Source organism: Ranitomeya imitator, chromosome 2, assembly GCF_032444005.1.
Source record: "Ranitomeya imitator isolate aRanImi1 chromosome 2, aRanImi1.pri, whole genome shotgun sequence".
Taxonomy (NCBI): Eukaryota; Metazoa; Chordata; class Amphibia; order Anura; family Dendrobatidae; genus Ranitomeya; species Ranitomeya imitator.
Genome location: NC_091283.1, coordinates 66,217,916 through 66,231,427, shown reverse-complemented (window position 1 = coordinate 66,231,427; position 13,512 = coordinate 66,217,916). Strand labels below are relative to the sequence as shown.

The 13,512-nt window shown below is 41.5% G+C and overlaps 1 protein-coding gene across 8 annotated transcripts in view; it reads right to left on the bottom strand.

Annotated features, from left to right (window-relative positions):
• The window catches only part of HTR2C (5-hydroxytryptamine receptor 2C), an 834,275-nt gene extending 821,467 nt beyond the window's left edge, over window positions 1-12,808 (bottom strand). The window contains exon 1 of one of the 8 annotated variants that reach the window (XM_069746901.1): window positions 12,125-12,808. The gene's annotated coding sequence lies outside the window, so the exon portion shown is untranslated. The remainder of the gene's footprint in view (window positions 1-12,124) is intronic. The other 7 variants (XM_069746897.1, XM_069746896.1, XM_069746900.1 and 4 more) reach the window with 7 other exon arrangements.
• Window positions 12,809-13,512: the final 704 nt, after the last annotated feature.

Here is a 13,512-nt window from a genome sequence, read left to right as displayed (position 1 = left end):
AGATAGCCGACTGCTACAGCTTCAAGCTTCAACAGGGAAATGGAAAAGGAAATATCACCGGCAACTCCCAGCAGCCACCTGGGAGTTATAAACACCTTGGTCCAGGTGTGTCAACTAGAGCCAAGGGAGGTTGCCACTGGGTCCTAAAGTCAGAAGGACTAGGAAGGAGTCTCCAAAGCCAATCGCTGAGACCATCTGCAGCTAGATGCAGTGCGACTGTCTGCAGCCTCTGACATTATCTCTCTGTCACAAGATCCCTACAGTGTATGAATGTTTCCCCAAGTTTGATATATGGCCATCCATATATCACCCTATTAGGGCATAAACCAGAGAAAAGAGAGTATAATGAGAAATTTAGTGAGGTTGCTTACCTATATTGAAAGAGGAGAGTGATCGCCTGCCATCTGAACCCTGCCGCACGTTTTGCTACAGCTTTGTCGGGGATGTGGTCAATTATAAAACCAGTCTTGGAGGGGAAAGGTGCTGGAGTACATTAAGGTAGAAATGTTGCAATTTTTTGTTCAAAGACAAGAAAAATTACTCAAATTAAAAGAAGAAAAATGTCATAGCTTGCCAGCTCACCGCTTTCATAATAAATGTTTCCCAAATTATCCATGAGTATGGAATTTGTATAGGAAGAAATGAAGTCAAGCTGTTTGGTTCTAGACTCTAGAAACTTGTTTATTTCAAGAACATAGATAAAGTAAATCAGCAATCTGCATCGTTAAAAGCCAACACGTTAAGACCTTGCCATGATTAAGACCTCAAGGTTGAAATGTGTTGGCTTTTAATGCTGGAGATTGTTGATTTACTTCATCTATGTTTCCTAAATAAACACAAGTTTTTATAGCCAGGAAATTCATCTATTTCTAAAAGAACAAAATGGGACAAATAAAAATCAGGAAAAAGCACCCAAAAGGTATGTGCACACAGAGAAGCAAAAGCTCCTCATAAAATGAACATAATATACAGCAGTGTCAAAACAATATTGCTGTGCACATATTCATTCTTATGTCACTACTTTTAATGGCTTAAGGGTTCGGAAACCCTGAAGCACATAAAAGAAATTACATGCTTATTCTTCCAGCCACCTCTCTGTAATGTAAATTTCACCGCACTCTCAAAGGGAATATAATGCCAAATTTTTAACAAATTTATTAAATGTGTTCAGGGAGCATAACAGAATATTTCAAAAAAGCGATATCGCTTTTTTGAAATATTCTGTTATGCTCCCTGAACACATTTAATAAATTTGTTAAAAATTTGGCATTATATTCCCTTTGAGAGTGCGGTGAAATTTATATTTGGCTATTTACGGGACCATTCGGTCCGTTGCACCTGCACCCCAATTCTCTGACAGAGTGCACGCTATATCTATCACCACCTCTCTGTAATGAACAGCATACGTAGAGTAAGAGACATTGGTTGCTGAGCCGCTGCAAGAACGATGACAAAGCCGCCAGTGAAGCCGACTAAGGAAAACTTGGTGGCTGTGCCAACGTCTATAAGATCATGTGTGCACATACCAACAGTTTTCCTGTTCTTGGATGGTTTTTTGGAGTGCTTCAAAAGTTTTTTTTCTGAAAGTGATTTTTGAAGCCTTATAGAGGCACACAAGTAATCTGCATAATTGGGTATTTGTTGTTTAGGGAAACGGGTACCAATTTTTTTATTTTAGCGTATAGCAGTATATATATATACTGTGCATATATATATGTATATATATATATATATATATATATATATACCGTACAGACCAATAGTTTGGACACATCTTCTCATTTAAAGATTTTTCTATATTTTCATGACTATGAAAATTGTAAATTCACACTGAAGGCATCAAAACTATGAATTAACACATGTAGAATTATATACTTAACAAAAAAGTGTGAAACAACTGAAAATATGTCTTATATTCTAGGTTCTTCAAAGTAGCCACCTTTTGCCTTGATGACTGCTTTGCACACTCTTGACATTCTCTTGATGAGCTTCAAGAGGTAGTCACCGGGAATGGTTTTCACTTCACAAGTGTGCTCTATCAGGTTTAATAAGTGGAATTTCTTGCCTTAAAAATGGGGTTGGTATCATCAGTTGTGTTGTGCAGAAGTCTGGTGGATACACAGCTGATAGTCCTACTGAATAGACTGTTAGAATTTTGGCAGGAAAAAAGCAGCTAAGTAAAGAAAAACGAGTGGCCATCATTACTTTAAGAAATGAAGGTCAGTCAGTCCGAAAAATTGGGAAAACTTTGAAAGTGTCCCCAAGTGCAGTGGTAAAAACCATCAAGCGCTACAAAAAAACTGGCTTACATGAGGACCGCCCCAGGAAAGGAAGACCAAGAGTCACCTCTGCTTCTGAGGATAAGTTTATCCTAGTCACCAGCCTCAGAAATCGCAGGTCACCAGCAGCTCAGATTAGAGACTAGGTCAATGCCACACAGAGTTCTAGCAGCAGACACATCTCTACAACAACTGTTAAGAGGAGACTTTGTGCAGCAGGCCTTCATGGTAAAATAGCTGCTAGGAAACCACTGCTAAGGACAGGCAACAAGCAGAAAAGACTTGTTTGGGCTAAAGAACACAAGGAAAGGACATTAGACCAGTGGAAATCTGTGCTTTGGTCTGATGAGTCCAAATTTGAGATCTTTGATTCCAACCACCATATCTTTGTGCGACACAGAAAAGGTGAACGGATGGACTCTACATGCCTGGTTCCAACCGTGAAGCATGGAGGAGGAGGTGTGATGGTGTGGGGGTGCTTTGCTGGTGACACTGTTGGGGATTTATTCAAAATTGAAGGCACACTGAACCAGCATGGCTACCACAGCATCTTGCAGTGGCATGCTATTCCATCTGGTTTGCGTTTCGTTGGACCATCATTTATTTTTCAACAGGACAATGACCCCAAACACACCTCCAGGCTCTGTAAGGGCTATTTGACCAAGAAGGAGAGTGATGGGGTGCTACGCCAGATGACCTGGCCTCCTCAGTCACCAGACCTGAACCAAATCGAGATGGTTTGGGGTGAGCTGGGCCGCAGAGTGAAGGCAAAAGGGCCAACAAGTGCTAAGCATCTCTGGGAACTCCTTCAAGATTGTTGGAAGACCATTCCCAGTGACTACCTCTTGAAACTCATCAAGAGAATGTCAAGAGTGTGCAAAGCAGTCATCAAGGCAAAAGGTGGCTACTTTGAAGAACCTAGAATATGAGACATAATTTCAGTTGTTTTACACTTTTTTGCTAAGTATATAATTCCACGTTTTAATTCATAGTTTTGATGCCTTCAGTGTGAATTTACAATTTTCATAGTCATAAAAATACAGAAAAATCTTTAAATGAGAAGGTGTGTCCACACTTTTGGTCTTTACTGTACATACAGTAGGTAATGGTGCTGGAGTAATGTGGACCGGGCAAAGTTCTGAATTGGATCTGCACCCTATATTATTACAATGTGCATCAATTTAATATATATATATATATATGTATATATATATATATATATACTAGCTGAAGAGCCCGGCATTGCCTGGGCATAGTAAATATCTGTGGTTAGTTATAGCACCTCACTTCTCTTATTTTCCCATCACGCCTCTCATTTTCCCAATCACATCTTTCATTTTCCCCCTCACATCTCTCATTTTCTCCCTCACACCTCTCATTTTCTCCCTCACTCCTCTCATTCCCCCCTAACACTTGTCATTTCGACCTCACATCTGTCATTTTCCGATCACTCCACTATTTTCCCTCACTCCTCTCATTTTGCACTCACACCTTTTCATTTTCACCTCACACCTCTCATTTTCACCTCAGTATATACATGTTTGTCATCTCTCTTATATATAGTATGCACCTGTATGTCATCTCCTGTATATAGTATATACCTGTATGTCATCTCCCCTTTATATAGTATATACCTGCTGTGTGTCATCTCCCCTGTATATAGTATATACCTGTATGTAGTATATACCTGTATGTCATCTCCTCCTATATATAGTATATACCTGTATGTCATCTCCTTCTATATATAGTATATACCTGTATGTCATCTCCTTCTATATATAGTATATACCTGTATGTCATCTCCTCCTGTATATAGTATATACCTGTATGTCATCTTCTATATATAGCATATACCTGTATGTCATCTCCTCCTGTATATAGTATATACCTGTAGGTCATCTGCTCCTGTATATAGTATATACCTGTGTGTCATCTCCTCCTGTATATAGTATATACCTGTATGTCATCTCCTCCTGTATATATATGTACCTGTATGTCATCTCCTCCTCTATATAGTATATACCTATGTGTCATCTCTCCTGTATATAGTATATATCTGTGTGTCATCTCCCCTGTATATAGTATATACCTGTGTGTCATCTCCTCCTGTATTAGACCTCGTTCACACGTTATTTGCTCAGTATTTTTACCTCAGTATTTGTAAGCTAAATTGGCAGCCTGATAAATCCCCAGCCAACAGGAAGCCCTCCCCCTGGCAGTATATATTAGCTCACACATACACATAATAGACAGGTCATGTGACTGACAGCTGCTGTATTTCCTATATGGTACATTTGTTGTAGTTTGTCTGCTTATTAATCAGATTTTTATTATTGAAGGATAATACCAGACTTGTGTGTGTTTTAGGGCGAGTTTCGTTTGTCAAGTTGTGTGTGTTGAGTTGCGTGTGGCGACATGCATGTAGCGACTTTTGTGAGATGAGTTTTGTGTGGCAACATGCGTGTAGCAACTTTTTGTGTGTCGAGTTGCATGTGACAGGTTAGTGTAGCAAGTTGCGCAAGTTTTGCGCGTGGCAAGTTTTTTGTGTGGTGCCTTTTGAGTATGTGCAAGTTTTGTGTGAGGCAACTTTTGCATGTGTTGCAACTTTTGTGCATGTGGCAATTTTTCCGCGTGTGCAAGTTTTGCGTGTGGCGAGTTTTCCATGAGGTGAGTTTTGCACTTGTAGCGAGTTTTGCAAGAGCCTAGTTTTTGCATGTGGCGAGTTCTGCGCGTGGCGAGTTTTGAGTGGCGACTTTTGTGTTTCAACTTTTATGTGGCGAGGTTGGTGTATTTGTGGTGAAATGTGTGCTGAGGGTGGTATATGTGTTCAAGCACGTGGTAGTGTGTGGCGCATTTTGTGTGTGTTCATATCCCCGTGTGTGGTGAGTATCCCATGTCGGGGCCCCACCTTAGCAACTGATCAGTATATACTCTTTTGCGCCATCGCTCTCATTCTTTAAGTCCCCCTTGTTCACATCTGGCAGCTGTCAATTTGCCTCCAACACTTTTCCTTTCACTTTTCCCCATTATGTAGATAGGGGAAAAATAGTTTGGTGAATTGGAAAGCGCGGAGTTAAAATTTCACCTCACAACATAGCCTATGACGCTCTCAGGGTCCAGACGTGTGACTGCAAAATTTTGTGGCTGTAGCTGCGACGCCTCCAACACTTTTCCTTTCACTTTTTTCCCCATTATGTAGATAGGGGCAAAATTGTTTGGTGAATTGGAACGCGCGGGGTTAAAATTTCGCCTCACAACATAGTCTATGACGCTCTCGGGGTCCAGACGTGTGACTGTGCAAAATTTTGTAGCTGTAGCTGCGACGGTGCAGATGCCAATCCCGGACATACAAACATACATACATACACACACACACATTCAGCTTTATATAGTAGATATATATATATATATATATACATACAAAAATCAGCAAATGAAGGCAGCACTCCAAATCCTTTCAAAGGTCTCTTGGCGCATGCGCACTCGCCGCTCGTCAGTGCCGGGACGCCATCTTGAATGTGGCAAGATGCGTCTCCAAATGCTAGGCGCCCAGTCACTATCAATTTTTCAATCTCTATGCTGCGGTACATCTATATCAGTTATACGTAGGGTTGAGTGACCTTCACTTTTATAGGATCGGGTCGGGTTTCACGAAACCCGACTTTTGGAAAAGTCGGGTCGAGTGAAATCGGCCGATCCTATAAAAAAGTCGGGGTCGGGGTCGGTCGAAACTCGAAACCCAATGCAGTGCATTGGGTTTCCATGGTTCCCAGGGTCTGAAGGAGCGGAAACTCTCCTTCAGGCCCTGGGATCCATATTTAAGTGTAAAATATAGAATTAAAATAAAAAATATCCTTATACTTACCCTCTGACGCGCCCTGGTACTAACCGGGAACCTTCCTTCCTTAGAATCAGCCTTCCAGGACCTTCGGTGACGTCGCGGGTGACGTCGCGGCTTGTGATTGGCCGCGCAGCCGCCCATGTGACCGCTCGCGCGGCCAATCACAAGCCGCGACGTCACCCGCGACGTCACCGAAGGTCCTGGAAGGGCTGATTCTTAGGAAGGAAGGCTGTTGGAAGGAAGCAGGGCGCTTCCGAGGGTGAGTATATTCCTATTAGGTATATACTCACCCTCGGAAGCGCCTTGCTTCCTTCCGACAGCCTTCCTTCCTAAGAATCAGCCCTTCCAGGACCTTCGGTGACGTCGCGGGTGACGTCGCGGCTTGTGATTGGCCGCGCGAGCGGTCACATGGGCGGCCACGCGGCCAATCACAAGCCGCGACGTCACCGCGACGTCACGGCAAGGTCCTAGAAGCGCGGATTCGAAGGAGGAAGGCTGCCGGTTAGTACCAGGGCGCGTCAGAGGGTAAGTATTGCAATATTTTTTATTTTAATTCTATATTTTACACTTTAATCTGAATTCCGATACCAATTCCCGATATCTTAAACATATTGGGAATCGGGATCGGAATTCCGATTCCAGATTCAAAAGATCGCCGACTTCATGGCCGACCCCCCACTGGGGTCGGGTCGGGTTTCATGAAACCCGACCTTGCCAAAAGTCGGCGACTTTTGAACAATTTCGACCCGTTTCGCTCAACCCTAGTTATACGGTATATCACCAACTATATATTCTAATGATAGGTAATTTCTAATTGTTACAATATTGCCAAGAGAAACTGACCAGGGGAGGGCTGGGATTGGCCGGCAACCTATGACACAGAGGAATGACGTCATGACATGCGCAGTAGAGGACAGAGAACGCCGAGAATTACAGATTTAGCGTCCTCCATGTGGTTCGACCTATGTATGGCGGGGTAAGGAACATAAACAAATATAAGATGTATTAGGAGAGAGATGTCTATTGAAAAGAAATATGTATAAAATGACCAAAATAATAGTGAAGATGTTGGAACTTACTAGCACTTTGGCACTATGCACTTTATGAGATATGGATTGCACATATGAGATGTTTTTACACAATTGTTGATATATGTATGTATACAGGTATTTATGCCTAATGATCATTGAAATATGCAAATGTATGTAGATTATGCCTATAAAAGCACTATGGTTAATGACACTCACTGCTTGAAAAAGGCTCAGTGTGAGCCGAAACGTCGCACAGAGATGTGGGTTCAATAAAGTCACACTTTTCACCTTTGAAAGGATTTGGAGTGCTGCCTTCATTTGCTGATTTTTGTATCTATGTGGGCAGATGAGTGGACCATTCTGCCCGGGAGGCCAGGCACCCACCGGTGAGCATTGTGCTGTTCCAATTTTTTACGGTTTCTATATATATATATATAGATAGATATAGATATAGATATTAAATTGAAGCACATTGTAATAATATAGGGTGCAGATCCAATTCAGAACTTTACCCGGTCCACATTTGATGCCTTTTTTGGTGCATAGCCCAATAGCAATGTTTCGATTCCTCATCCTGGAACCTTTCTCAAGGAAAATTTTGTTGGTGAAAGGAACTGAGATGTTGCTATTTGGATATGTACCAATAAAGGCATCTAATTTATTTACTTTAATGAAGGAGTGCTGAAGTTTGCAGAATATTTACAAAATATATATACAGTGGGGCAAAAAAGTATTTAGTCAGTCAGCACTAGTGCAAGTTCCACCACTTAAAAAGATGAGAGGCGTCTGTAATTTACATCATAGGTAGACCTCAACTATGGGAGACAAACTGAGAAAAAAAAATCCAGAAAATCACATTGTCTGTTTTGTTAACATTTTATTTGCATATTATGGTGGAAAATAAGTATTTGGTCAGAAACAAACAATCAAAATTTCTGGCTCTCACAGACCTGTAACTTCTTCTTTAAGTGTCTCCTCTTTCCTCCACTCATTACCTGTAGTAATTGCACCTGTTTAAACTTGTTATCAGTATAAAAAGACACCTGTGCACACCCTCAAACAGTCTGACTCCAAACCCCACTATGGTGAAGACCAAAGAGCTGTCAAAGGACACCAGAAACAAAATTGTAGCCCTGCACCAGGCTGGGAAGACTGAATCTGCAATAGCCAACCAGCTTGGAGTGAAAAAATCAACAGTGGGAGCAATAATTAGAAAATGGAAGACATACAAGACCACTGATAATCTCCCTCGATCTGGGGCTCCACGCAAAATCCCACCCCGTGGGGTCAGAATGATCACAAGAACGGTGAGCAAAAATCCCAGAACCACAAGGGGGACCTAGTGAATGAACTGCAGAGAGCTGGGACCAATGTAACAAGGCCTACCATAAGTAACACACTACGCCACCATGGACTCAGATCCTGCAGTGCCAGACGTGTACCACTGCTTAAGCCATTACATGTCCGGGCCCATCTGAAGTTTGCTAGAGAGCATTTGGATGATCCAGAGGAGTTTTGGGAGAATGTCCTATGGTCTGATGAAACCAAACTGGAACTGTTTGGTAGAAACACAACTTGTCGTGTTTGGAGGAAAAAGAATACTGAGTTGCATCCATCAAACACCATACCTACTGTAAAGCATGGTGGTGGAAACATCATGCTTTGGGGCTGTTTCTCTGCAAAGGGGCCAAAACGACTGATCCGGGTACATGAAAGAATGAATGGGGCCATGTATCGTGAGATTTTGAGTGCAAACCTCCTTCCATCAGCAAGGGCATTGAAGATGAAACGTGGCTGGGTCTTTCAACATGACAATGATCCAAAGCACACCGCCAGGGCAACGAAGGAGTGGCTTCGTAAGAAGCATTTCAAGGTCCTGGAGTGGCCTAGCCAGTCTCCAGATCTCAACCCTATAGAAAACCTTTGGAGGGAGTTGAAAGTCCATGTTGCCAAGCGAAAAGCCAAAAACATCACTGCTCTAGAGGAGATCTGCATGGAGGAATGGGCCAACATACCAACAACAGTGTGTGGCAACCTTGTGAAGACTTACAGAAAACGTTTGACCTCTATCATTGCCAACAAAGGATATATTACAAAGTATTGAGATGAAATTTAGTTTCTGACCAAATACTTATTTTCCACCATAATATGCAAATAAAATGTTAAAAAAACAGACAATGTGATTTTCTGGATTTTTTTTTCTCAGTTTGTCTCCCATAGTTGAGGTCTACCTATGATGTAAATTACAGACGCCTCTCATCTTTTTAAGTGGGGGAACTTGCACTATTGCTGACTGACTAAATACTTTTTTGCCCCACTGTATATATATATATATATATATGTGTGTGTGTGTGTGTGTGTGTGTATCTATATATATATATATACACTGTATATATATATATGTATGTATACAAATATATATAATAACATACATAAATATTTATATTAAGTAGAACAATACTATACAGTATATATATATATATGTATGTATATATATATATGTATATATATATATATATACTCCTATATATATATATATATATATACGTATATATATATATATATATATATACTTTTGCTCCTTAATAAAGGAAATAATGACTGTATGATTTTTCTGTAAGGGTACCGTCACACTATACGATTTACCTACGATAACGACCAGCGATATGATCGTAGGTAAATCATAGTGTGGTCGCTGGGGAGCTGTCACACAGACAGCTCTCCAGCGACCAACGATGCCGAGGTCCCTGGGTAACCAGGGTAAACATCGGGTAACTAAGCGCAGGACCGCGCTTAGTTACCCGATGTTTACCCTGGTTACAAGCGTTAAACTAAAAAAAAAAAAACAGCACATACTTACATTCTGGTGTCCGTCACGTCCCTTGCAGTCTCTGCTTCCCGCACTCAGTGACTGCCGGCCGTAAAGTGAAAGTGAAAGCACAGCCGCTGTGCTCTGCTTTCACTTTACGGCCGGCAGTCACAGTGCGGGAAGCAGACAGCAAGGGACCTGACGGACACCAGAATGTAAGTATGTGCTGTTTGTTTTTTTTTAGTTTAACGCTTGTAACCAGGGTAAACATCGGGTAACTAAGCGCGGTCCTGCGCTTAGTTACCCGATGTTTACCCTGGTTACAAGCGAACGCATCGCTGGATCGCATCGCTAGATCGCTAGATCGGTGTCACACACACCGATCTAGCAATGACAGCGGGAGATCCAGCGATGAAAGAAAGTTCCAAACGATCTGCTACGACGTACGATTCTCAGCAGGATCCCTGATCGCTGCTGCGTGTCAGACACAGCGATATCGTAACGATATCGCTGGAACGTCACGAATCGTACCGTCGTAGCGATCGAAATGTTATAGTGTGACGGTACCCTAACTTGTGATTTTCTGCATATAAATATCATGGCACGCTACGTTTGTTATTGTATTAGCCACACAGTTGTGATGTTAGGAAATAGCCATCTGTGAAGCATTTCTCTTTCTGTGTGCTGCAATCCTAGGAAACATCCGCAGAATCCCTTCTACTACCTACAGCAGGAGCAGCAGCAATCATCTGCCTCCCTCTGCTGACAGCTGTGTGGTGCTGAGGCTGCAGACAGGTACAGTCCAGGCACAGAAGGGGATTACATGGGCAGGAGACAGTATTCATAGGAGATAGAACTTTATTCTCCTATTTATTAGAGATGGAAAGGAGACACTGAGCACTGCAGAGGCAATCCCACCCACAGGCAGCTCTGCTCTGTCCCATTGTGTGCTCCCTTCTCACCAGTCACAGGCACCGGTATACTGACTGCCGCTACCGTAATGACACATTGCGCCGCAGCTTTGTTTTCCATCAGAGCCGGATTTTGCCCCCCTCCCTTAGGAAGCTAACAGTAGTAGCTGCAGACTACAATCCTGCCATGCTGAAATCACCTGCGCTGCTGACAGTCTGCAGCAGGGACAGCTTCTAACTCTGGGCACAGTGCCTCATGCATTGCCTGATGTAGCAGAGCTCAGCTTGTCAGCTGGACTATAGTGAGTTTGTCATGGCACAACTCATCATGACATCACCATCTCTGTTAATAGGACTGCAGGAAAAGCTGGAACAAACAATGCAGGTACATGACAAATCCAGCACTGCTACATCTGAAAAGTCTATATCTTGTATCATCAGTCACCTACCTAGAGAAATAAGCTTAGGTTGACATTGGATAGTTCAGAAGACTCTATGTAAGAGGAACCTAAAGGTATATACTTTTCTTTTTTACTTGTGCTTTAACAAATGACTCAATGAAAAAAAAAATAGCGGCCACTTTTAATTCAATATTCATCAATAGAAGTATATATTTGTGCATCTATCTATCTATATATGCCTGTGTGAGTAATAATAGGGTGTGTATATATATATATATATTAGTGTGTGATAGGTAGAATTCTATATATATATATATATATATATATATATATATATATATAGAATTCTATATATATATATATATATATATATATAGAATTCTACCTATCACACACTAATATATATATATATATGTATATATATATATATATATATATATATATATATATATATATACAGACAACTAAATATATATATATTTTTTTATTAAATGAGATGGCTAGTCTTGTTTTCTTGCACACCAGCTGATAACGCTTCCTGTACTTTCTCAGTGCATCATTTCACATGCTCAACTCCTTCAGCTCTGCTAAATCTATGTGATACCATAGCGGAAAAAAAAGAATACAAGAAAGCAAAGATATTACTTCAAACACTGTGAGTGTAGACAATGGGACAGAGACGGGCTATAAACACACTGCAATGCCATGTGAGGTCCACAGCTGCTATAATGGGATGTCCTGCATGATGCCCCCATACAGTCCCGGTGAGTGATGTGAGGGATGCAGCCTAATAAGCAGCTGCACTCTTGGTACAGATGAAATTGTCAGTATTTCCAGGAAAGCCTCTCTTACCTGTTCTGCGGACATCCAGAAAGTGAGACATTCATCCATTCATTACTCCTCCATTCATTACTCCTCCTGCCCCTTGATCCTGGCTGTGAATGGAGTCAATGGGTGAGTGGTTCTCCCAAGCTTCCAGTGCTTCTCCTAATGCAGAGCAGACTGTCATCCCTCAGTCTGTAATCCTGGATCCTGCTCACCAACACACCAGGATCTCATCATCTCCCAACCTCAGCGCACTGGTGAATTCCTATTTCAATGGGAGAGATGTTTCCTCTGCAAGCTGCAGAACACTGTAGGGGGCTAGAGCATTGATAGTGCTGCCAAGCAGACCGAACCGCCACCTCCTGCTACCAGCTGGCGCACATGTCTCTGCAGAACTGCACACCACCAGCAGACAGGCACAGGGTGCCCTCCTGTGACATCAACATGTACCCAGGGACTGTGCGTGTCTGCAGTCAATTGGGATCATTATTAATGTCAGTTTTCCCCTTTTTCCGCATATCACTTCTGTAATCTAAGACAATTCCAAGACTTTGTTGGTTTGGGCAGCTCCCAGTGCGAGCCCTGACAGCCTATGGTGGAGCTCAGTGCTTACATTCATAATGTTAGAGGACCTAACACATCCAAGAGAACTTCAGGAGAACACTTCCCAGAGAACCCGGCTTCACATGAGAAAAGGCAGATGGAAACTGCACCACAGGCTCAGAGGCGGAAAACAGACAGCGTTTATTATAGGGTGTTATTAGAGATTGATTTATAGATAGCTAGATCATAGATAAGATATGTATATATATATATAGATCGGTAGATAGATGGATATAGAGATAGATAATAGAGAGAGACAAAGATAGAAAATCTAGATAGATAATAGATAGATATTTAGGAAGTTGAAACAGCACACTATATATTCAAACGCGGTGGGTGCAAGGAATACCGCAATGTATTCGTTATTTGCAAAAATATAAAGAAGACAAAGCAGGCAGCGCTCCAGTATTTACCAAAATATAAAGTGGACTTTATTCAGCCCAAGTAGCGTGGTGACGTTTCTGTGGCAGTGAGCCGAAACGTCGCCACGCCACATGAGCTGAATAAAGTCCACTGTATTTTTTGGTGAATACTGGAACGCTGCCTGCTTTGTCTTCTTTATATTTTTTATTTTTTTAGATAGATAGATGGACAGACAGATATATAGATAGATAGATAATAGATAGATAGATAGATAATAGATAGATAGATAGATAGATAGATAGATAGATAGATAGATAGATAGATAGATAGATAGATAGAAAAATAGATAGATAGATAGATAGATAATAGATAATAGATAGATAATAGATAGATAATAGATAGATAGATAGATAGATAGATAGATAGATAGATAGATAGATAGATAATAG